This window comes from Podarcis melisellensis (assembly GCF_964234715.1).
Source record: "Podarcis melisellensis genome assembly, chromosome: 5".
In the NCBI taxonomy this organism is placed as follows: Eukaryota; Metazoa; Chordata; class Lepidosauria; order Squamata; family Lacertidae; genus Podarcis; species Podarcis melisellensis.
In genome coordinates, this window is record NC_138537.1 from 6,071,899 (window position 1) to 6,097,442 (window position 25,544).

A 25,544-nucleotide genomic window follows, 5' to 3' on the forward strand; every position below is an offset into this window, starting at 1 on the left:
TGGGAATACAGCTGGGAAACATTGAAATGTTCATCTTCCTGACCAGCCTGTTGAGGGCATTCAGTTTCCAGTATACCTGAAGGAGCTTCTCCACCACCATCATTCTGCCCGGACACCGAGGTCCAGTGCTGAGGGCCTTTTGGTAGTTCCCTCGCTGCGAGAAGCCAAGTTACAGGGAACCAGGCAGAGTGCCTTCTGGGTAATGGCACCCACCCTGTGGAATGCCCTCCCACCAGATGTCAAAGAGAAAAACAGCTACCAGAATTTTAGAAGACGTCTGAAGGCAGCCCTGTTTAGGGAAGCTTTTAATGTTGAACAGACTATTGTATTTTAATATTTTGTTGAAAGCCGCCCAGAGTGGCTGGGGTATAAATAATAAATTATTATTATTATTATTATTATTATTATTATTATTATTATTATTATTCCAGCTGCCAGAAGGAGTGAAAGAACTCAATAAAGAAGCTGTACCAGGGGCTACAGCACATCGTAATCCTTATAAACTCGGTGCTATGCCCTGCTGCAACACATAATAAAATAGGAAAATATTAGGGGCTGCACCTCTACTTCCTTCACTCAGCGACACCTTGGCCACTCTTGGCACATGAACCCCCTAGAATTTCCCCTTCCCTTCCCATCTAATCCCATGCAGCTACTGAGGTCTCTTTTCTCCTTTGCAGCTCCATTTCTGAAGCCACTTCTCTCTTATTTTCTGCAGCTCTGCTTTGCACCCATTTTCACCTTCACCCCATCTCCTCCTGTTCTTTTGTCTCTGCTTTCATCTTCATCCCTTTCCTCATGCCTCCTACTCCCTCCTTTTGGGCAACTTCCTTTGCATCCCCCCTTTTTACTCTCAGTCCCTTTTTTCCTCCCCCCTCTCCTTACTTTTCTCTCCCTTACACACAGATCATTCCTATTCCCTCAGGTTCTCCTCTCTCCCTCTTCTGCAGTTCCCCTTTCAACACATACTCCATGTTGGTATATGCATCTCTGGGGCATTGAAGGCTAAGAATAAAACTGTCAACTTGTTCAGTTGAAGAAGGTTAAGTTGGTGGATTCAGTTCAGTTTGGTTCAGTTGATGGGTACTGTACATTTATGGGTGGTTGCTTGTTAATAAAATATTTCTTCTAAATCTCCACATTGACCCTGGAACTTCATGTTGAAGGCAACACTCCATGTTGAAGGAGTGAAATAGATTGTGTGGAGACACTATGGGATATTTGATGACTTCACATCCTTTATCAATCTCACATGAGGCAGCTAAGGAAGAGGGAGAAGTTTAAAACTGTCATCCCTCCCCCTCCCCCTCCTTTCAACGAGTAAAATGGAGGTGGGGTCACTGAGATGACTGGTTCCAAACAACAGCTCAAGGAAAGCAGGAATGGAGAAACACTGAGCTTTTTTTTTTAACAAAAAAGAATTTTAACAAGGTTAAGCAGTACAGATGAGTACGACAAAGAAATAAACACTGATAATCTAACACAACAGGGACACGGGTGGTGCTGTGGGTTAAACCACAGAGCCTAGGACTTGCCGATCAGACAGTCGGTGGTTCGAATGACCCGGAAGCTGTACGCCGGCTCCCTCGGCCAATAAAGTGAGATGAGTGCTGCAACCCCAGAGTCGGTCACAATTGAACCTAATGGTCAGGGGTCCCTTTACCTTTACCTTTAAGCTAACACAACAAAGCCTTTCTAATTCCCTTTTCACTGCATTCAAACCTTGTTGTTTTTTACAATAATTTTCATTAATTTTTCAATTATACATCTCAAAATAACCATTTTACATACCGTTAGATATCCAACGCTTTCCCTCCTTCTTCTTCCAAAGTTTATTCTGTTTATCATTCATTCCTGAATATTTTACTATGATCTCCATTTTTACATCACTCAAAATTAATCACACTGTTGATTTCATATTAATGCTGCCAGCATTTTCAGCTGTGAACAAATATTTTCCATACAATTATCTCTTATATACACCAAATATTTACTCCAACTTTCATGAAACTTCTTTTCATCCTGGTCTCATATTTTTCCCGACAATCTGGCCAGTTCTGCATAATTCATCATTTTAACCTGCCATTCCATAATAGTAGGTATTACATCAGTTTTCCAGTTCTGGGCCAACATAGTTCTTGCTGCTGTCGTGGCATACAGAAAAAGGTTTTATCCTTCTTTTTAATTTCCCTCCCTGTCAATCCCAATAGAAAGGCTTTTTTTTTTTTAGAAAGGTGTACTTAATTTTTTTAAAAAGTTCATTATAGATAGATTTCCAGAAGCCCTTCACTTTGCCGCAGGTCCACCACATGTGGTAGAGGTCTCCCTCCGCCTCTCCACATTTCCAACACTTCCTATTTTTCATTCTGTACATCTTTGCCAATTTTACCAGTGTGAGATGCCATCTATATCATTTTCCATGTTTTCCTGCAATGCCATACACGCCGTAAACTTCATATTTACATTCCATAATTCATGCTACACTTCTAATTCAATATTGTATCCAGTCAATGGCTCACTTAATCATGGCTTCTTTTATCTCCTCATCTTTATTAACATATTCTGAATGTTGAAGATGTGGTGCTAAAAGTCCCTTAAATCAGTTAAAAACCAAAAAACCAAAACAACAAACTCTTTCAGTCATCCAGCTTTGCAGCCCTTTCCCCCCACCCTTGATTCCAATGGCAGTCTTACATTATTTACCTTGGTTTCTTCAAACAGCTTGTTTTCATGCAGGACAGCAGCTAATTCCGGAGAAGACTCCCCCCCCCCAGTGCACCAATCAAATTATTTCCAATAAATAAAAACTAATACATAATTTGATTGGTTGAACTGCGGGAAATTTGTCTGCTGTAGGAGCGCGTTTGAGCCCAGCGACTGTGGCTTGACCGTCGGGGCCACTTGGCTCCTAATGGAACCAGGCAGACCCCTTGGGAGCACGTTTTAGGTCGCAGTGGGACCCCTTGACTTCCTGGCCGTACCCAGGATCTTTTTTGGAGCATCCGTTGCCCCTAAACCGCTCCAAAACTCCAAAACAGCTGCTGAAAAGACTGCGTTTGAGCTATGAAGGTATTTGAATGATTTTTTTTTAACTAGCGCAAAAATCCTTGCAGCAGTCGGAACAGAAGGGGGAGGCCAGGCAATGTGTGCAATTATGTGATTCCCAAATGATCTTTTCTTTCTTGATGTCCCCTGCAAAATGAAAGAATCACGTGCATTGTGATGTTATTCTGTCTGATACTGGGGAAAGAAAGGGGAGCCAATGAATTATGCTCAACAAAGGGCTTTACATTGTTTTTGTATAACCTCCCCTCTCGACCGAGGTTAATGCATGCTAATTTAATCGTTTTGGGACTGGACCAGGAGTGGAGGAGAGAGAAATTTGGCAAGAAGAAGGACTGCTAATTGCTACCACCCCACACTCAAGGACCAACTGCCCTGTCTCTCTATTACCAACTGCTTTTCCCAACCAGCCAACCCACTCAAACCAACCAACTACCCTCCCACAACACCCAACGAACTAACCCCCAGAACTCCTCTCAGAACTCCTTTATAGACCCACTGACTCCACCCCCCTGGGTCCTGTTGGTGCAACCTATTTAACTATTTCCCCTCCAGCACTCTCTCATATATGGTAACGTCACATACCTCCCCCATTAAGAAGTTTCGATTCAGGAGGGTTCACTTCTTAAAGTTACACTCCTGATCAAACAGTTTTGTATGTGATATATAACACCAAGTATTGATTGTCTTTATTCATCCTTCACTCTCTGGTTTTCATGATAAGGCATCCTCCACAATGTTCAAGGATCCTTTCACACTTTTAGTTTTTCAGTTTCTAGATCCAGAGGTTGCAATGCAGGTTTTTCTGACTGGCTGGGGTCATTTTTCAGCACAGGTTTCTCAGCATGCAAAGCCTCAAGGCTCAGTTTCTCTCGCTCTATTTGTAATCTTTCCTTTTCCAGTTGAAGCCTCTCATGCTCCAGGTCAATGTGTCGTAACCGCTCTTTTTCGATCTGCAGGCGCTCCTTTTCCACTTGCAGGCGTTCTGCTTCGATATCCAGTCGCTGTTTCTCTAACTCCAGCTTCTGTTTTTCAAGGCTAATCAGCAGATGAGAATCTTCATCGGCCAGCCTACCTTGAGCAGAGCTTAGTTTGTCAAACTCTTCGATGTGAGTGAAATCAGGAAGGTCACTTTCCTTTTTACAAACTGGCAACATTGAGGACAGTATCTCTTCTTCTTCCTCAATAGGAAATTCAAAACTCTGTGGATCCTCCTCCTCTTCTTGCACTTTTATTTCTGTTAATGATCCACCTGCTTCAGCCTCTACTACCTCAGCAGGCTCGGGCCTAGTTGGCATTTCTGTTCCCTTGACCACCTGGCTAGTTGGGCCCTGCTCCACAGACTGGATACAATATGTCTGTTTCTGTGTGGTGCTATAACTAGATGTTTCTTTTTCTGGTTTACAATTAAAACTTTTATGCCCTAACTTTCCTCATCTCCAACATGAAATGTCTTTAGGTCCTACATAACTTGTTTTATTGACTTTTCCCTCAGAAAACTCTGTATGGGTGTGTGCCTTCTCATGTGGGCTTTTTGATGAGGGGCTGCTTCTCTCATCAGTTTCTGAGGTAAACTTTCCTTTGGTTTGTTGAAATTTATTTTTGTTTGTTTCCCAATATCTCCCACCAAATTTTGGCCCATCAAATCCATGGTCTCTGATTTCATTTATTTTATCGGCTAAACCCGCTGCTTCCTCTATTGTCTTGGGGTTCCTTTCTTTTATCAGGTACTTCAATTGGCCATTTATTGTGTCGTGAAATTGCTCCAACGCCATCACTTCTCTAATCTTAGGTACTGTGTCTGCATTCTCTTGCTCTAACCATCTTGTGAGGTAAGTTTGTATCTTTGCACCCATCTGCGCATAGGTTTCCTCCCTCACCTTTGTCACACTTCTAAATTTTTTCCTCAACTGCTCTGAGGTAATCCCAAAGCGTGTATATACTAATTGCTTGTACACCTCAAAATTTCAGGATTGTTCCTCAGTCATTTGAGCATATAATTCGGCTAGAGGACCGCTTATTCTAGCTCTCAAGATCATCATTTTATCTCTCACTTGAAAATCGTGACAGGCTCTCTCGAAGGATACTAGAAATGCTTTTGGGCTATCCTTATCTCTAAACTCAGGAAAGCGTCTTAAATCTATCTTCATTTGATTCTGCCCATCGGTGTTATTACTATTATTACTATTTTCTAAAACCGTTAATTCCATCCGTCTCATCTCTAACTGAAACCGCTGCTGTTCCCTTTCCTGCTCAGCCCTCAATTTTTCTTTTTCCCATTCTTGCTCAGCCCTCAATTTTTCTTTTTCCAATTCTTTCTCAAGCCTCAATTGTTCAGTTTCTTGCTCAACTCTCAATTTTTTCTTTTTCTAGTTCTTGCTCCAGCCTAAATTGTTCAGTTCTATTTTTTTCAAGCTCTAATTTCAAGTTATATTCTTGTACTAATTTCCACTTTTCAAAATCCTCTGAGAACTGTGGAACTTCTACTTCAGGTGGAGTCATCTCTTCTATTCTCATTTCTTCCCCCTGGGGATTCCCATTCTCTTCTCCAGAGCTTTCATGTGGGTTTTCTCTCACTGGGTGCTTGGTCTTCTTGGGTGGCATTATGGTTGAGTCAATATTTTGCACTAATTAAATAAGAGACTTTTACTCTCAGCACTGTTCCTCCCGGCTTGGCTTTCCAAGACCCTGGTCCCCAAAGTATAGCTTTAGGTTTTTTCCTCTAACCTTTCAAGCTTACTTCCTCTGACCCTGAGCCTAAGCCTCCGCCAGAACAGTCTTTTGAGATCTCTTGCTCTTATTGTTATCTCGGCCACATGGCAATCTGGGGTTTATCCTCAATCACACCCTCGGGCCAGGTAATCTCTTCACCGATTTACCCTTCCCCTCTCCGGGTGTATTGCTTCCTGTCACAGGCTCTTAGACTTATCGAATCCCGTCGCTGCTACCAATTTTGTGACATTAGTACGGAGCCCCCGGTCGTCTCATGGACTATTGACCCGTACACCACCAATCCGCTGCCACCAACCTGGTCCTCCCTGGTAAAATCACTTCAGTTGGCTCCAGACATTCTACGAGTTAGTGATCAGGCATTCCCATCTAAAATTTACTGCACAGCTAGCTGATAGCACCTATTATGCCATCAAAGTAGGTGGAACAAAACAAAGAGCACAGGTTGCTCTGGATGCAGTCCTGCTGTTTGCAAGACCACTCTTTGTGTGGTGAAATATACCCCAGGTGCTGCTAAACCATCAAAGCAAGTCTTCCCACTTCTCCTTCCAGCAGATACTCTGGCACAGCTCAAAAGCCAGTCCTAATGAAGAAGGAAGAAACATGCGGACAAGAGACAAACAGAACAGGGCTCTTTCCAATCCCTCCCTTCTCATGGCCCTATCAGACTATAGATAATTTTTGTACACAAATGCATCTAAATTTGTGCCAATAAGTGCATTCATTTGTGAAAATAACCTACAAAAATGCATTAAATAAGAAGAAATAGCTTGAAAATATGTGGGTATTAGTCAATACCAGGAAGGGAAGAATACCCAGCCAGTTTCACAGCCCACTAGCAGTGACACCCCATTGCAGAGTTTTCTTATGCAAAATAGGCGTATTTCACCATTTCAAGTAGCTTGATTGGTCTGCATATAAGTCTAGCACTTTCATTCATTCTGGGTACTGTCTTACCACAAACCCTGTTATTTTCTCATTTGTGTGTTTATGTGTGTAAAAAGCAGAATACAGTGGTAGCTCGTATTACAGACAGGATCTGTTCTGGAGGCCTGTCCGTAACATGAAATGTCCGCAGCTCGAAGTGCTGTGTCTGCGCATGCGCACATCGTGATCTGTCGCTTCTGCACATGCGTGATCGGCAGAACCTGGAAGTAACCCGTTCCGGTACTTCCGGGTTGCCGCAGGATGTAATGCAAAAAGATGAAACATGAAGCGGACGCAACACAAGGTATGACTGTATAAGCCTTGTTTGTTACTACATGAACCAGGAAGCTAATCAATAAATAATCTCATTTCAGAGTCCTCCAACTCAGCATAGTTTTTTTTCAGCACACTGGGCTTCTTCATGGTAATTACTGGTTGTTTTTTTTACTTCCCTTGAAGCTCCGTGAAATGTTCCCTTGGGTTCTGAAGCATCTTCCAGGGCCACGCAAGAAGGCTCTGTCCTCTAGGGAGTTTGTGCTTTTATTTGCAAAGGAGGAGATAAAGAAGCATAAAGAACACCATCTGCTACGTGAACCACAGGATTTCACTGATTTCTATCTACTTCAGATGGAGAAACTAAGTATCTGTTTTGTATGTGAACATGGTTAATTCATAGAGTCATTACATTCCCTGCAAGGATTTTAGGGCCACCATCAGGATTTTGTGGGTTGCTGATAATATTTGCATCCAGTGCCCCCTCAACAGCACTTCCCAGAGATTATTGTTAACTAGTAAAGTGGAGAAATCCTGAGAAATCTCTATGTGGGACAAGAAGCTACAGTTAGAACTGGATATGGAACAACTGATTGGTTCAAAATTGGGAAAGGAGTACGACAAGGCTGTATTTTGTCTCCCTGCTTATTTAACTTATATGCAGAATTCATCATGCGAAAGGCTGGGCTGGATGAATCCCTAGCCGGAATTAAGATTGCCGGAAGAAATATCAACAACCTCAGATATGCAGATGACACAACCTTGATGGCAGAAAGTGAGGAGGAATTAAAGAACCTTTTAATGAGGGTGAAAGAGGAGAGCGCAAAATATGGTCTGAAGCTCAACATCAAAAAAACGAAGATCATGGCCACTGGTCCCATCACCTCCTGGCAAAGAGAAGGGGAAGAAATGGAGGTAGTGAGAGATTTTACTTTCTTGGGCTCAATGATCACTGCAGATGGTGACAGCAGCCACGAAATTAAAAGACACCTGCTTCTTGGGAGAAGGGCAATGACAGGCCTAGACAGCATCTTGAGAAGTAGAGACATCACCTTGCCAACAAAGGTTCGTATAGTTAAAGCTATGGTTTTCCCAGTAGTGATGTATGGAAGTGAGAGCTGGACCATAAAGAAGGCTGATCGCCGAAGAATTGATGCTTTTGAATTATGGTGCTGGAGGAGACTCTTGAGAGTCCCGTGGACTGCAAGAAGATCAAACCTCTCCATACTGAAGGAAATCAACCCTGAGTGCTCACTGGAAGGACAGATTGTGAAGCTGAGGCTCCAGTACTTTAGCCACCTCATGAGAAGAGAAGACTCCCTGGAGAAGACCCTGATGTTGGGAAAGATGGAGGGCACAAGGAGAAGGGGACGGCAGAGGACGAGATGGTTGGATAGTGTTTTCGAGGTTACCAGCATGAGTTTGACCAAACTGCGGGAGGCAGTGGAGGACAGAGGTGCCTGGCGTTCTCTGGTCCATGGGGTCACGAAGAGTCGGACACGACTAAACGACTAAACAACAACAACAACAACAAAGTGGATTACAAAACCCACATGTGCCTGCATTGAAAATAATGAAAAAACAAATGTTTTCATAAATTTGATGGCAAATATGGTTGAATGGCCAAGGGTTCAAAAGGGCGCCTAATGTGTGTTAAAGGATATTCTTGGTGTAATTATTAGTGTAAGGTTTAATCTCTGTTCCAAACTGAAACATCTTACACTACTAAGTGGCGGAGGAAGGGGGCAAGGGGGTGGTGTGCCCTGGGTGCCACCCACTTTGAAGACTTCAGCAGGTATTCCATCAGTTGCACTGGCTTTGTTATTTTTCATGTGATTAATAGCTGTACACAACTCTCCCAGATTTGGAGATACTGCAAGCTACAGGGGAGTTGCGGTTAAGGAGAAGTTGGTAATATTCTTTCCAGCGCACTGCAATAGCTTCTTTATCTTTTAGAAGTGTGGTACCGTCTGCTGAGTCTAGGGGGCATATACCATGATTTATTGGCCCATAGATGGTCTTTGTGGCTTTAAAGAAACTCTGTGCATCATGAGTGTCAGCTAACTGCTGGATCTCTTGAGCTTTTTTAATCCACCAGGTGTTTTTTAGTTCTCTGGTTCTTCTTTGAACCTCAGCCTTAGTGTTGACATCGGGGTTTTTCTTAGTAGCACAGTTTTTATCTCTTTGCCATATCTGAAAGGCGTTCCTTCCCCCCCCCCCTTAATAATGCGTTCAATTTCACTGTCATTTTCATCAAACCAGTCCTGGTGTTTCTTGGTTTGCTATCTAATAGTTTGTTTACAGGCTGCAATAATGGATGTTTATAGCTTGGTCCAGTGTTCCTCAATGGAGGATTGTTCCTCAATCAGGGAATTCCAAAAGCAAATGGTCCTTAAGAATCGTTTGGAAGCAGTCCCACCTGATAGGCTCTTGAATGGCTTGAGTGTTCATTTTGTGCCTTCATTTCCTTCCTTGAAGAATGTGTTGAGGTGTAAGCTTGATAGCCATCATGAAAAGTATTAATCAGTGCTCTGTCAAGCAGTTGTCAGCACTTGTCAAACCTCTGGTAAGGAGCACATTATGGTGATCTTCAGCTCAGAGAATTACATAGTATAAGAGGTACCAGTGGTTTGACCAAGGATGCCTCCATGACGTTTTCAAGTTATTTTTCTGTCAAAAGGGTGTGTTGGTAATAACAAGGTTGTGTACTGCACATATCATTAAAAGTAAGATTCCATTCTGGTTTTTTTTTTAAATAAATTTTTATTAATTTTAACAGCATAGAAAACAGAAAAGAAAACAAAGAAGAAAAAAGACATACAAACAAACATACATGACTTCCCCAAACCTTCCCTTCACTGCACCCTTGTTTTTAAATTAGCTTTTAGCAATCCTTCTTTCAATTTTAGAACAACTTTCTTTGAATTTTCTTAAGTTTAAACTTTAACAACTATAATTCTCTAATTTCACAACCCTTGACATCTTATCCTTCCAAAATTTTACAAAAGTTCTTAAGATACACTTTAAATTTTTTCCAGTCCTCTTCCACCGTCTCTCTCCTCTGGTCACGGATTCTGCCGGTCATCTCTGCTAGTCCCATATATTCAATCACCTTGATCTGCCATTCTTCCAGAGTAGGTAGCTCTTGAGTCTTCCAATACTTTGCTAGAAGAATTCTTGCTGCCGTGGTTGCATACATAAAAAAAGTTCTGTCTTTCTTTGGAATCGTTTGGTCGACCATGCCCAGGAGAAAGGTCTCCGGCTTCTTTACAAATGTCCACTTTAGGACCTTCTTAATTTCATTGTAGATCATTTCCCAGTAGGCCTTAATTCTTGGACAGGTCCACCAAAGATGATAAAAAGTTCCTTCACATTCATTACACTTCCAGCACTTGTTATTGGGCAAATGATATATCTTTGCAAGCTTGACTGGGGTCATGTACCACCTATAGATCATTTTCATTATATTCTCTTTTAAGGCACTACATGCCGTAAATTTAATGCCTGTGGTCCATAACTGTTCCCAGTCCGCAAACATAATATCATGTCCGATATCTTGTGCCCACTTAATCATTGCTGACTTTACTGTTTCATCTTGAGTGTTCCATTTCAGCAGCAAATTATACATTTTAGACAAATTCTTAGTATTGGATTCCAATAGCTCTGTTTCTAACTTTGACCTCTCCTTCTGAAATCCTAGTCTCCTGTCTTGCTTAAACATCTCATTAATCTGACGATAATGTAACCAGTCTCGAACTTTATATTTTAGTTTCTCAAAACTCTGTAATTTAGGCTTTTCACCGTCGTATTCTATAATTTCGTAATATTTTGGCCAATCTGAGTCCATATTAAGTTTTTTTACCGCCTTGGCTTCCATGGGTGACAACCACCTGGGGGTTTTATTCTCCAACAAGTCTTTATAACGATTCCACACATTATATAGTGCTTTTCTGACAATATGGTTTTTAAAGCCTCTATGAACCTTTACCTTGTCATACCACAAATATGCATGCCAGCCGAAGTTGTTATCATATCCCTCCAAATCCAAGACATCTGTATTCTCAAGAAGTAGCCATTGTTTCAGCCAGCAAAAAGCTGCTGCCTCATAATAAAGTCTTAAGTCCGGCAGGGCAAAGCCCCCTCTATCCTTTAAGTCAGTCAAAATCTTAAATTTTATTCTGGGTTTTTTGCCCTGCCAGACAAAATTAGATATGTCTTTCTGCCACTTCTTGAAACAGTCCATCTTGTCCAAAATTTGCAGTGTCTGGAACAAAAACAACAATCTCGGCAATACGTTCATCTTAATAACAGCAATTCGGCCTAACAAGGAGAGTCTTAGCCTAGACCAAATGTCAAGATCTTTCTTCACTTCCAACCAACATTTCTCATAATTATCTTTAAACAAATTCACATTCTTAGATGTTAAATTCACCCCCAAATATTTCACTTTTTTTGTTATTTCCAAACCCGTTTCCCTTTGGAAACTATCTTTTTCCTCCGTTGTTAGATTTTCCCCCAACACCTTTGTCTTCTGTTTGTTTAATTTAAAACCTGCCACTTGACCAAATTTTCCAATAAGCTCCAATACCCTTTTTGTACTGGCTTCTGGTTTTTGCAAGGTCAAAACTAAGTCATCTGCAAATGCTCTTAACTTATAATGTTTAGCTCCGAGCTGTATCCCTTCCACCAGCTGGTCTCTTCTAATCATGTTTAACAATACCTCCAGGACCGATATAAACAATAGGGGGGATATTGGGCATCCCTGTCGTGTCCCTTTTTCTATTGGAATCTCATCCATCACCATACCATTCACAATTAATTTAGCCTTTTGCTCAGAGTATATTGCACCTATACCATTTTCAAATTTTTGGCCTACCCCCATCCCTTGGAGATTCTTCTTCATAAAACTCCAACAAATGTTGTCAAAGGCTTTCTCCGCGTCCACAAAGATCAAAACTGCTTTTCTGTTTATATTCGTCTCTAGAAGCTCCAAAATGTCTATAATGTTCCTCACATTATCTGACATATGTCTCCCTGGGAGAAAGCCTGTTTGGTCTTTATGAATCTCGTCCAATAGCACTTTTTTCAATCTTTTTGCTAAAATGTCTGCAAAAATTTTATAATCCACATTTAAAAGTGAGATAGGGCGGTAGTTCTTAACTTGGTGCTTCTCAGTTTCTGTTTTCGGTATGAGTGAGATGAATGCTTGCTTCCACGATTCAGGAGCCTTTTTCCCCTCCAAGATTTGATTACACACTTCTTTCAATGGTTGTATTAGCCCTTCCTTGAGTGCTTTGTAGTACCTCGCGGTCAACCCATCTGGTCCTGGTGATTTCCCCAATTGCATACCCTGGATGGCACCCTCTATTTCTTGGTCTGTGATTTTCTCATTCAAAATCCTTTTATTATTTTCGGTGATCTTTGGAAGTCCATATTTTTTTATAAATTCTTCTATCTCTTGTTCATTCTTTGGCCCTTGTGCATATAGTTTCTTAAAAAAACTTTGAAAACAATTACTGATCTCATTTGGTTTACTAATGAATTTCCCATCTACCTCGAGGGATGTTACCGTGTTCAACTTTTGCCTCTTTTTCAGTTGCCATGACAGCAGTTTCCCGCATTTATCTGCTGACTCAAAAGTCTTTTGCCTCATTTGTTTTATTTTCCATTCTATTTCTTGATTTATCAATTCCATATACTGAGTCTGATGGTACTTTATTTCTCTTAAAATCTCTTGAGACTTAGGTTTGGATCTCAGCTTCTTTTCTCCTTCTTTCATTTATTCCCAGATTTTTTCTTTCCTCTCATTCTGTTTTTTCCTTTTTATAGAATTTTGCTGAATTAGGAAACCACGCATCACGGCCTTGCTAGCATCCCACACTGTTCTTCTTTCCACATCTGATCTTAAATTCACCTCGAAGTAGTCTTTCAATGTCTTTTGGGCCTTTTTGTAAATAGCTTCATCTCCAAATAGGGTGTCATTCATTCTCCATCTGAAGTTTCCAGCTGTTGTCAGTTTCATGTCCATCCTTATTGCGTTATGGTCGGAGCAGGTTTTTGGGCAGATTTCTGTTTTTTTAACCCTTGGTGCCAGATTGCTAGAGATCCATATTTGGTCAATCCTGGTCCACATCATCTTTGCTTCAGAGAAGAAGGTCCCCTCTCTTTCCAGGGGGTTCCTTGTTCTCCAAATATCAATCAAGTCCATGGTGTCAGTCAGTTCAAAAAAGGTCTTTGGTAATCTCCCATCTTTAGAGATTATTTGTCTTTGCGCTTTGTCCATATTTGTGGAGACGACTCCATTCATATCGCCCATCATTATGATTTTAGAGTCCATGTGGTCCATTAAAGTCTCATGCAACTTCTTGAAGAACTCTGCCTTCCCCTCATTAGGTGCATAAACTCCTACGATCAAGATCTTTTCTCCATGTATTTGAATTTCCACTGCCAGATATCTTCCTTGTTCATCCTTAAAAATCATTTTTGGTTCTAATCTTTCTTTAACATACATCACTACCCCTCTTTTCTTAACTTTGTCTGACGAAATGAATTCCAGTCCTAGTCTCTTGTTTATCAGCAGTTTTCTGTGTATCCTGGCAATGTGGGTTTCTTGCAGACATATTACATCTAAATGTTCTTTCTTTAATATATGAAACACTTGACCTCTTTTTCGAGGGTGGTTCAAACCATTGCAGTTCCAACTCAGAAGTTGCAGAGACATTTCGTTACTGGGCTTCTTTTCCACCGACTGCTCCAAGTGCTTGTTCCTCGTCTGTCGGTGCTGGGGTCAGGCCAAATGATAAGTTTGTTATGTCCAGTACCTCCCTCTCAGTCGCAGTTCCTTTTTGGAAGTCCTCAGAATTTCTTTCCAGGAAATGATCTTTCTCTTGGATTGTTTTAATTTTGATTTTTTTCCCTTTGAAGTTGAAGGACAACCCTTGTGGGAACTCCCACCTAAATCGGATGTTATTTTCTTTCAGTAGGTCCACTAGATCTTTAAATTGGGCCCTAACTTCCAAAAAGTGTTTAGGGATATCTTTGAAGATCTGTATTTGAGAATTTTTGATGATCAAGGCCTTCTGGAAGTGAAGGTTCAATAATTTGTCCCTTTCTTCTTTGGATCTCAACGTAATTAAACAATCCCTTGGTTTCTTGCCTTGCTTCCTGCCAATCCGGAAGGCTGTGGCTATTGCGAATTCGTCTTCCTCTCCTTCCAACTCATCCGTCCAAAATTCTTGAAATTTGTCTGTGAGAAATTCCCCAAGGTTGTCCTCTTCCTCCTCTGGTACCAATCTTAATTTCAGGTTCTTGCTTTTTCTCTCCAATTCCATAAGTGCCAAAGTAGCATCATGTTCATGTACTTTCTTTGCGATAGGTGCAAATTTTCCCTTGGTTTCCTCGGCAGTGCTCCTAGCAGTCTCAGCTATTTTCCTTGTTTCGGTACTTTCCTGAATTAAACGATTTATAGAGTCAGTATTAGAAGATATTGCCGTTGTGTTCAGGTCAAGTCTTGTTGTCAGCTCTGTCAGTTTCTTAGAATTCTCTGTTGATTGCTTAGTAAGTGCTTCTAAAGATTGATTTATTCTGAGCAGAGCCTGTGTCATAGAATCCATTGATGCCGTTGTGCCTTTTTCCTGTGCAGCTGCAGCTCCTGTTAAAGAGCCTCTTTTTTGAGCTTGCTTTTGAGCTTGTTTGGTTTTGCTTCTTGTTGATATCTCTTCCAGTGGAGTGCTCATAACTCAAGGTCATTCACACAGGAAAGTTGTAAATGGAAAATCCCACTTTCCTGCCTTGATTTTCTGTTCTAGTCCTCTAGAGGGAGAAGTTGTATCCAAATAACTGTAACAAAGAAACAGGAGAGCCAGGAGCCATGCAAAGTCCCGAAAAGAAAAGTTTATCCAACAGTCTTACTTTGTTACTACTGAGAAGTTACAAATTTTGCCCTCTAAAGTCCCATTACTTTGTTTCAAATAAGGTCTTACTTTGTAGCGCAACTTTTTCTTTGACAGTTCTCTCCCAGGCGCTCACCGCTCAGGCAGCCCGGCCAGGGGTATCGACAGCGGAGAGTTTCCCTTTCTAAGCTCTCTTCATTTAGCAGGTTAAATTAAATCAATCTTCTTCCCCCCCTCTCCCGCTCTAAAGGGGGGGAGGTCCCCTCAGATATCAGGCTTAACAGATTTCAGAAAAAAGTTCCTTTTGAATATAGCTTGTTCCTTTCATTGCTCCTTGAATCGTGCAGTTCCGGGAGGCTGACTTCCTTATTTTTCGCCTTCCCGTTTTCAGCCGAATCTTCTTAATTTGCTAAATCAGTTAACTTTATTTTGCCGTTCTTACTCACGGGTTGTTGTTGCCAATCGGTAGTTTCAGGAAGGAATCGGCGCTCTCTGTCAATGGCGACGCGGCTTCACTCCGCAAGCTGGGTTGCGATCCTCAGCACCGCGCTCACACCCGGTGCCGTTCCGGAGCCTTTAAAAAGGCTCTTTCACGATACCGGGGGGCGCAAAGGTGCCCACCGAATCTCCTTGTCCACAGGCTTCAGCGCCTGTGATTTTAGGGGTCCCCCGCTCGCCGTAGCGGGACAGACCCGAACTTACGGAGCAGTCCTGCTTCAGAGCTTGAAGCAAGGACCGCCATTAACGCTGGCGCCGACCGGAAGTCCTGTAAGATTCCATTCTGGTTGTTGTTACCAATTCCTTCTTTCCCATTAGTCCCAGGCCACAGATCGAAATCCTGCTGAACTCTAGCATTAAAATCACCCTCCTTAGGCATCTCTGATAATGTCTTCATCGGCATCCAGTGTTGGTGCATAAGCACTTAGAATAGTAGCCTGCTGGTTTTGGGCAAGTTTTATTCGAAGGGTTGAAAGTCACTCATTAATACCAGTGGGTATTAAGATAAGAGCTTCACAAAATCCATCTTGATAGCAAAGCCTACTCCATGTATTCAACATTCTTGTTCAGGTAGACCTTTCCAGAAGAATGTGTAGCCTCCTTTTTCTTCCTTCAGTTGTCCCTCACCTGCTCTTTGAGTTTCTTGAAGTGCAGCAATATCGATGTTAAAACGTCAAATCTCTCTTGCAATGATGGCACTTCTGTGTTTGGGACGCTCCTTATCTGTACTATCCTACAAAGTCTGTATATTCCAAGTTCCAAAGTTCAATTGTCTTTTACGACCGCTGGGTGGTTACCCCACTGGGCGTGGTAACCCAGTCATGGAAAAAGGGAGGCAGACTATGTTTAGGGCACTTTTTCTAGCCCCTCCCCCTTTTCAGGGTGAACAGAGTGGATCCTAAGTAGGGCTGCTTAGTCATGGATACAGTTGCTGAGCTGCTCAGCAACTGTATCATTTCTTGTGTCAGAACAAAGGAATCTGTATCCACTGCCCATGTTCATGATTAGGGTCTTCCTGCCACGGTTACCATTTGCTGGCTGTGGGACTTTTTTGGGTTTGGGTTTGGGTTTGGGATGGGTTTGGGGGAAGATGCCTGTGCGTGAATTTGTTTTATGGGTGTAGATCTGTGCATGCTGTCCAACACACAGTCTTTGCAATAAGGCTCTGTTCCGATGGCATGAGTAGTCACGACTAGAGGTAGATTCTTATCTGCTGCAGCCTTCACCCCCCTTCACAGCCATTGTGACATACTGCTTGTTATCATCCGCCTGTTATGCCATTGAGGATTTCTTGGATCATTTTTTGTCTAGCTCCTCCCCTTTGAACTTACCGGCTTGGGTGACCTTGCTGGGAGTACGAGACTCCCAACGGCTTCACTCACAAGGGTCATAGGACTATGGAAGCCCACTGACCACAACAAGGTGATGATCCAACAAGTGAGGATCCTTTCCTATACCCTTTACAAATGCCATGTTACGAGTTTGAGGGGGAGTAGACTGAATGCCGATACCCTTCTAATGCCTCGGCCCTGCTTCTAATTCTTGGAATAGTCAGGCTAGCTTCCTGGTGAGAAAATGGGTGGTTAAGGTAACATAGGATGTGGGTCTGTGCAAGATGGAAAATGGGTGGGAAATTTTTGCCATTTGGAGCAGGTAAACGTAGAAATAATTTATGGTCAAGATTAGCAGCTTGTTTCAAACAAACTGATGGTCAATGTTGATTAAACAGAGTGAGGGGCATGAATGGATCCCCTGTGGTTTAAAAAATCAGGTTGGGGTCATCATAGGTGCCTTCTCACACTGAAGATAGCAGGTGCCTGCAAAGAAGGGCTTCAACTTTGCCCATTGACTTTGTGGGGGCATCAGATGACTGAACCAAGAGGCCCAGGTCCCGGTGCCCAACACACCAAGGCAACTCGACGGAGATCATGGACTGCCAGGTATACCAGTTGCCCCATTCCAACACAGAGAAAATTTATGTAGAGTTGCAGATAGAGGGGGCCCTGTGCTGCATGGAGCTTGACACGGGTTCAACGCTATCCATAATCTCAGCAAGAACCTTAAAGGAACTGTGCCCTAGCGGGGGTCCCAAACTCAAGCTGGCCCCATTCACCTTCCGGGACTTCCAGAAACGTAAGGTCCCCACAATGGGGGTGGGAACCTTCAGGGTGCAATATTGAGGACTTTCTTGTGGCCCCTACATTAGCTTGCTAGGATTGGCATGGTTTGGACCGCTGGGGCAAGCCGTTACTGGGGTGACCCACACTAGCTTACAAGTGGACGTGGACGCCATATGTGAACTGCTTCTGGGGGTTTTTGACGGGGCATTGGGACAATATACCCCCCAATGCCCTACAGCTAGACCCCACCGTATGACCCATCAGGCTCAAGGCCACTGGGTCCTATTCGCCCTGAAACCCTGTATAGACAAGGAATTGGACTGGCTCATGGAGCAAGGAGTGCTGGACCCGGTGCCTAATACCCCTGGGAAACACCGATACACCTGTCAAGCCTAATGATTGGGTCCGCATCTGCACAGACTGTGAATGTATCATACACAAGGCCCTCACGGCCCATGCATACCCAGTGCCAGTAGTCAGCCATGTCCTCACCAACCTGGCTGGGTGAAATTTTTTGGCAAGCTGGGTCAATTTTTTTGGGCAAGCCTATCAACAGTTGCTGGTAGACAAGGCCACAGCAGAGGCACAGACGATTGTAACGGCTGCAATTTGGCGTCAGCGTGGTGCCAGGCATATTCCAGAATGTAATGGACTCTCACCTTAAAGGGACTCCTGGTGCCCCCCCCCCCCTTATTTGATGATTTGTTGATCACCAGGCCCACGCCAGAGGAGCTCGGGGATTGCCTCCGCACCGTCCTGCACCGTTTCTGGATGGCAGGCCTCAAGGTGAAGCAGGAAAAATGTCTACTAGGAGTGCCCCAGGTGGACTTTCTGGGATTTGCGGTGGACGCAGAGGGGTCCACCTAACCAGTGACAAGGTATGGGCCATTTGTGATGTCCCAGCGCCCAAGGGCAAGACTGAACTTCAGGCCTTCTTGGGACTATTGAACTTTTACCTCACCTTCCTTCCTTCCTCATAAGGCAGCAGTAGCGGAGCCCCTACACAGACTCCTAGACAAGCGGGCCCCTTGGGTGTGGGAACAGTGCCAGGAGGCCGTTTTCCAGGCAGTCAAGGACTTGCTCGTCTTGAACTCAGTCTTGGCACACTTCAACGAGAGGCTGCTGGTGGTGCTAGCATGTGGCACCTCACCCTACGGCATCAGTGCTGTCCTGAGACACCAACCCCCGGATGGAAGAGAGGTGCCGGTATATACTTTTCCCAGATGCTCACCGCAGCCGAGCGGAACTACTCACAAATCAACAAGGTGGGTCTGGCAATCGTGAAGGGAGTAAAAAAATTCCATGATTTCTTTCTTGTATGGGCGACCCTTTACCATGGTGACTGACCAGGACTGACCTTTACCATGGTGACTAACCATGGTAATGAGCCAGTGTGATGTAGTGGTTAAAAGCAGTGGACTCGTAATCTGGTGTACCGGGTTCGCATCCCCGCTCTTCCACATGCAGCTGCTGGGTGACCTTGGGCTAGTCACACTTCTCTGAAGTCTCTCAGCCCCATTCACCTCACAGAGTGTTTGTTGTGGGGGAGGAACGGAAAGGAGAATGTTGGCTGCTTTAAGACTCCTTAAGGGGAGTGAAAGATGGGATATCAAATCCAAACTCGTCTTCTCTTCTTCACAAGCCATTGCTTGGCTTGTTTTACCCCCAAGAAGCAGACCCCACCCAAGTGCTGTCTCCCCGCATCCTCAGGTGGTCAATTTTCCTCACCAGATACCAGTATGCCCTGATCCACCACCCTGGGAAGGGATTGGTCACGCAGACCCCCTCAGCAGCCTACCACTACCAGAAACAGGCCCTGACCCAGCACCCGCGCAAGAGGTTATAAGCCTGGAGCTGCTTCCTGACCGCCCCATCCAGGCACAAGAAGTTGTGGACCATTCAATGAAAGATAGGGTCATCTCCTGGGTCCTGGACTGGGTGCGGAGGGGATGGCCCAGCAGCAGCCCCAGGCCAGAATTCGCTGGCTACACAACCTGCAAACATGAACTATCAGCCCACAAGGGGTTCCTGTTATGGGGAAGCAGGATTGTCATTCCCCAGCCCCTCTGCAAAAGGGTCCTCACAGCCCTACACGAGACACACCCAGGGGTAGTGAGAATGAAGGCCCGTGCCAGGAATTATGTGTGGTGGCAGGGGATTGATGGAGAGATACAGGCCTGCATCAAACACTGCCAGACCTGCCAAGAATCCCACCTGGATTCCCCAAGGGCCCCAGCCCAGTCCTGGGAGTCCCCCCAAGCACTATGGCCATGCCTGCACGTGGACTTCACTGGCCCCTTCCAGGGAAAAACATTCTTCATAGTGGTGGACTCCTACACCAGATGGTTGGAGGTCGCACTGGTACTGTCCACTTCTACGTCTGCTGTGCACCTCCCTTTGTATTCAGTAGCTCTTAGAAGTAATACCCAGGTGTTAATGGACCGTTTTCAGAACAAATGTAGGAATGTGTTGTATTTTTAAAGTATCCCAAGGTTCTTTGTTGATGCTGCAAGATTAACAGGGCAACGTCTCTGGAAATAAATGACATATCACAGTACCTTATTGCTCACTGAAGCATGGATTTAAGATACTACAAAACCAAAAGGAAGACGATTTTCCTTGATTTTTATTAACCTCCTCTTTGCTTTCCTCTTTGCAAAGGGCTTGGAGAACTTTTAACATGCCTCCAGAATAAGGCCATTGCTGACTTTTCACGCACACCATTGCCTGCCAAAACGAAGCAGAAGCAGAGAGAGAAAGAATGCAAACTGCCATAAGTCTCACCTTTCCCCTGGGATGCCTTTTCTGTGCGAATTGGGTCCTCCCATCCCTGTTAATAGTTAGGGAAAACATGAGATGGAGCTGCCTGCTGCCATGTCTAGTTTGGTCCTGGCATTGGCTCTTGGTGGCAAGGACAGTTCTGGTGCCACTTCTCAGTGGATTCCATGTGACCTGTGTATCATGTGGATGAGAATGGTTATCTCCTTCCAGGTTGTAAGGGCAGTCTGTCAGCCAGGCTTCTCTTCCTCCTGAGCCACTTTACCTGTGTAGGTGGGGAAAATGCCACTGTAAAGCAGTGAAGAGGAAAAGAAAATATTGGGGCGACCTGTCACCTGGAAAAGAGCTTCCTAGATGCTTCTCCCCAGTCCCTAGCAACAGCTTTACTTCTGCTTTAACCTACAAGTTTCCCTATCTCCCTGCCTGACCAGTGCATTTTCTATACTTAGTATGCATAGAAATTGGGCTTTTAGTACTGCAGCTCCAGCCGTCTGGAATAAGTTGCCAGCTGAAATCAGAAAAGCACCTAGTATTTTGATATTTAGGCACCTTATTTAAAAAAGGCTAATGCATGTAACCCTATCATTGTGCTCAATAACAACTGTATGATTTTATAAATGGTTTTATGGGGTGGTATACACGCAGGTTTTACTCAGAAATGGCCCATTCATGTTAAGGGCCCCAAGTTAGTCATGACTATTAATTTCAATGGTTCTACTCTGAGTAATATCCAGGTCCAACTCCAGAGGGTGGCAAGTTGGGGAAATTTGCCAGGGACCCAAGGTCAAGAGAAGACCCAGAGGTCTAACAATGTTTTATTTAAACTTTATTAATTTAATATTTCCCCCCTCAATCCAGAATTCTTCATGCTTGTCCTCAACACACTGCTTTCTGATTCTAGATCCTGCCGTCCACAAGCCTAGGGGTGGCTTCTTAATATGTGAAAACCCTCCTCATGATTTTGTTTTTCATGCTTTTTCTTCTGTGCACATGCACCAAATGAACATCAAGAAGGAAATGGTGATTGTGATCATGCTATACACACTTCCACAATGCCACTGGTCAGGTGTAGATACTTCCTGCACTACTAGTGCTGAGATAGTCTGTATCTGTTGTCAAATGGACACACTGTAGCGTAACTCAAGGTAGGGCTGGGAAAGATTCCCTCTTTGAAAGCTGCAGAGCTGCAGAGCACAAAATTACAGTAATACAACAAAATGGCTGCAGGAGAGCAGCATGGCAGCTAAAGATAGAACAAGACAACTTCAAGACAAAAGCGCAAGTGAGAAAATGGCTGCGTGACTTGGCTCTTTTGTGGAGTCAGCCGGAGCCACGCCCATCTCCCAGGTCACATGCAGGGGGAGGATGATCCAGTCAGTGGAACAGAAAGTTACTTTCTGACTGGATATTCCCCTGCCTGTACCCACTCTAGGGAAATAGGGAATGTTGCATTTGACTGCACCAATGGATACATCCAACAGGTTGCCTTGTATGATGACCACTGGCAGTAGAGAGACAAGAAAAATGAGTCCCTGTTAATTTTCTTTGACCTCTCAGTGGCTTTTGATACCATTGATCATGGTATCCTTCTAGAGCAGCTGTCTAAGTTAGGTGTGGGTGGCACCGCTATGTGGTTCTTCCAGTCCTACCTGGATGGTTGTTCTCAGAGGGTGTTGCTTGGAGAGTGATTCAGTCCCATGGGGCGTTCACTGTGGGATTCCATAGGGTTCAATTATATCCCCTATGCTTTTAAACCCCACTGCTGAGTGAAATCCTTACCGGCATTAATGAGCGACTCTCAACCCTTCCAATAAAACTCACCAAAAACTAACAGGCTACGATTATAAACACTTATGCACCAACACTGGATGCCGATGAAGACATTAAAGAAATGTTTTACTCTCAGCTGAAAACCATCCTATCAGAGAAACCTAAGGAAGATAAAATTAGCCTCCTGGGTGATTTTAATGCAAGAGTTGAGCGAGATTTCAATTTGTGGCCTGGGACTACTGGGAAAGAAGGAATTGGCAACAGCAACCAGAACGGAATCTTACTTATAGTTTTTGAGCTATAAAGCCTTAAATGGCTGAGGACCGCAATGTCCCAAGGACTGCCTCTCTCCATAATAAGAAGATTACAGGCCTTATAGCTGCCTCTGCACCTCCATACATTCCTTAGAGAAAGGGAAGGTGGATGAGTCATGCTCCGGATATTTAGTCTTGGACTGTTTCTGAGCCACCTAGCGCAGCTGGCAACTCTAGCTCTTAGCAGAATCCAGACATGGAGGATGGGCTATTCAAAACATGCCCCAAGCACTTAGCACAATTTCACCCATTTTTCCAAATTACACTAACTTTCCATGCTAAGGGAATTGTGTGGCTTTGGAAGGAACTTACAAGGGGACATTTTAAAGCTCTAACACCTATATTTCCACACTTTACTATGCTGCATGTCTCTGCCGGGGCAGTCTCATCAAATAGTATGTGAGTAATGATAATTTTGCTTTTTTACAAGAAGCCAAAATGCTTCAACTGCTAGATAACCACAGTAGATAGGGCAGCCTGCAGCTGGAATATGATTTCTTTGTACACTTCAGCAAGTATAGAACTCGTTTACACCTGTTAGTGGTCAGGATGTGGTTCTAATAAGTAGACAAGTGTCAGCAGTCCATATCGACTCACACTTGTCAGCTGGAGATATTTAGAGTATGTGGCCAGGATGTGGTTGTAATAAGGTGGCGGACTTCTGGTCTGATCGCAAGGTGGAAGCAAGCAGGTTTTCCCTTGGGAGAGAGGAGTCAGATCCTAGAAGAAAAAATGGGTGCTAAAAGGGCACCGTAGCCCCCCCAAACCTCACTGAAAGGATATTCAGGGGGTCGGGATCCCAGCGCTGCGAAGAAGCGATTCCCCTGGCCGCCAGGTATCCTCTTTAACAGAGGAGACGAGAGCGGCGTGGTAGAAGGCCTAGCAGCGGGATGCCATTGCCTGCTTCTAGGAGCGAAGCCCCGAGTCTGTCCACTAGAGCAATCAGCTTTCCAAATTAAAAAGAATCGATAGGGGAATGTTGGAATTGACTAAAATTGCTGATTTGGACCTAATTCGACGCAGACAAATGGTAAACAGGAGGTCAACTTTGTCTGAAATCCGAAGCGCATACAAGGACTATTATCAGTGTGGAACGTAACTGTGAGTAAAAAACAAACGGAGGCTGTTTGGCAAGAAGAACTATCTCGTTTTTTGTTTCTTATTTTGGGTATTTTTAATGGACTTATATGAAAAGAAATAAACAGTGGGGGGAGGAAGATTGCGGAGATAGAGGAGATAAATTTCTTTTTTTCGGTTTGGTGGAAGATTAAGATGTCGGGAAAGGATTCAAGATTGAATTGTTTTACTTTTGATTTTAACGAACTGCGCAACGAACTGTGAAGCTCCCATTCTTAGCTGTTTTCTTTACCCTCGCCTTTGTGGCACCGTTTAAAGAGAAGATAACAATTATGTCTTTTTTTCTGTGGTATCTGTTTGAGAGATTGGATTTAGATATTTTGGGACATTCAGTTTGATTATCTGCTAAAGTTTGGACAGTGAGTGAAAGCCTGCCCCCCCTTAATACCCCTTGTGTTTAAGAGGAAGAAAGGAAACACCATTTTAACTTACCGGTGGATATTTGGAGAAGTTTGGATTTGTGCTTGGATTTGTGTCTCCCCTCCTTTTAACCCCCCTTTCTGAATTTGGATTGACTTTACTCCTCTGGTGGTTATTTCTTTTTTGGGTTTTTTTCTGTGGGAGAGTATTTTTCCTCCTTGGGTTTTTTTTAATTGGGATTTAAAGGACTTAAAAGATTTTAAATTGGGAATTTTTATGCCTGCTGGTAGCGTGGTTTAGAACTATAAACAGAACTGGATTTGGCCATTCAAGTGGCAAGAAGAAGTATTGGATTTTTATTTATTATTATTATTATTATTTTGTCTCCCTTTGGTCAACATTTGGCTAAACAGTTAAAGAATGCCCTCTAGTGGATAACCATATAAATATAGTATTCACAGAATTGAATTTGGATTTTAGGCTTGCACTGCCCCCTGGTGGACAATATTATTGGTGCACTAATTTTTAATTTAGAAGATGACTCACACGCAGAAGAAAGGTGAAGGAGGGACACCAGCAGAAAGAAAGGGGTTCCAGACAAGCATCTGATATTAAAGGAGATTTAGTAAAGATGTTTACAGAACTCAAATCTGATCTTAAACAAGAAATACAAAAAAGTGAGAAAAATTGGAGCAGATGGATAAAAAAATAGATATGACTGTGAAACAGTTAATGAAATAAAGGGGCAGATGAAGGACATGACAAAAAGGACACAAAATTTGGAAGAAGGAGTGAAAAAAATTAGAACGGAAGTTAAAGAGATTAGAAAGCAAGAAGAGAAAACCAAAGCAGAAGTAGTAGAGATCAATAAGACACAAGAGGAACTGTGGGATGCAATTGCAATGAATGAACTGAAGCAGAAGGAAACTAATTTGAGATTTAGAATGGTCCCGGAGGCCCAAGGAGAAGAAATAAAGGAGAAATTGATTAAAGAAATTGCTATGTGGTTAGAGATGGAAGAAGAGGACGTCGCAAACACAATACAAAATGCTTTTAGAATTAAAGTAAGATCAACAAAAGCAAAGAAATTCCCTGGAGACTGTTTGGTTATATTTAAAGATAGAGAAATGAAAAATTTAATTTTACAAAAGAATAGGGAGAAAAGATTGAATATCGATGGGCATTATATAATTATTTTTAAAGATGTCCCTTCGGTTGTTGAAAAAACGGAACCAATACCAACAGCTGGAGCAAGTGCTGAGGAAAAACAAAATTGAATTCAGATGGGAATTCCCAGGAGTATCATAGACTAACAAGGTTGGATGAAATGGACAAATTCTTGAGAAGATATAAAGAGCTGGGAGGAGAAGAGGAAGAGGCAGCACTGGCAGAGGCAGGAGCTGGAGGAGGAGGCCCACAAGAATCAGAAGAGGAAGGAGAAGAAGGGGAGGAAGAAGAGGAGAAATAAGATTTTAAGACTATAATTAAAATTAATTAGAAATCAATATGGCGTTGAAAATATGGATGTGGAATGTTAATGGGATGAATGAGGAAAAAAAGAGAAATAGAATTCAACAATATTTGAAAAAACAAAATTTGGATATCATCTGTTTACAAGAGACTCATGTGATGAGGAAACATAGAAGAATTTTAATAAATAAAAAACTGGGAAATGAATTTAT

At 43.1% G+C, this 25,544-nt stretch overlaps 1 protein-coding gene across 1 annotated transcript in view; it reads left to right on the forward strand.

Annotated features, from left to right (window-relative positions):
- LOC309369830 (cytochrome P450 2J2-like) overlaps positions 1–25,544 on the forward strand; it is a 63,000-nt gene that overhangs the window by 1,007 nt on the left and 36,449 nt on the right. The gene's annotated exons all lie outside the window — the stretch shown is intronic.